Genomic DNA, 1,109 nt, shown 5'->3' with positions numbered 1-1,109 from the left:
AAATATTTGATATCAATAACTAGCGCCAAGTTTTAATTCCATAAGAATAGAATATCTTACTCAATTCCAACAATATGTTACGTAATTGTACCAAATAATCAAATTGAACCCAAGTAGTACTATTTAATTTAAAAAAATATAATTAATTGTAAATGATATTTAACTTTATAAAACTGCTATATCCAATTAAAAAGTAAAATCCAGTGGTACTGTCTTTAATTAAAAATAAAAATTGAGTTAACTTACTCGATTCAAGTGATATGCATTACTAAATGACACTAATTAACATTTTTACGAAATAAAAGGTTTCACCACAAAAAATTAAAAAGGTAACAACAGTACAAAATAAGAAAATTAATTTAAATACAATTTTTCATGTAAAAAAACTTGACGCTGCTAGACGAAATAAGGAAAACAACGAAATAGTTTAAATAATAATAAAATTATAAAAAACAATAAAAATAATAATAAATTTAATCTGAATGCGTACATCAAATCAAAATAAGGTTTTGTTATTAAAAAGACAATAATAGAGCTTCTTACATACAATCAAACGTATATACTTTATATTAATACTTTACATATAATCGTTTTTATAATGCACGCATTAATAATTTAAACTTCTGTTATAAGCTATTTAAATCATTTTTGCAACATAAAATGCATGCAAGAAATTGAAATTTATATCTTATAGTTTATACATAATTTTAATCCACACGCCTGTAATACTCGCTTGCACACATATACACATATGAAAGTCTAGCAGCGTCAAGTTTTTTTACATGAAAAATTGTATTTAAATTAATTTTTTCTTTTTGTACTGTTGTTACCTTTTTAATTTTTTGTGGTGAAACCTTTTATTTCGTAGAAATGTTAATTAGTGTCATTTAGTAAACATTAAAAATGTAAAAAAACCGCCAAGTACATTTTTAACGTTTTTACCTCGAAAAAAATTGTATCAGATTGAAAAAAATGAGATCTTTTTATCATCTTAAATATATTCATAATATGACTTCGAAAAAAAAACTGTTGTTAAATCATAAAAAAACCTAAGTGGCATTATCTTCAATTTATAACAATCACACAAAATTATTTTGTAATTAATATAC

Source organism: Wasmannia auropunctata, unplaced genomic scaffold (assembly GCF_000956235.1).
Source record: "Wasmannia auropunctata unplaced genomic scaffold, wasmannia.A_1.0 LD335960.1, whole genome shotgun sequence".
Lineage (NCBI taxonomy): Eukaryota > Metazoa > Arthropoda > Insecta > Hymenoptera > Formicidae > Wasmannia > Wasmannia auropunctata.
The sequence above is the reverse complement of the archived record's forward strand: the minus strand, read 5'-3'. Positions refer to the sequence as shown.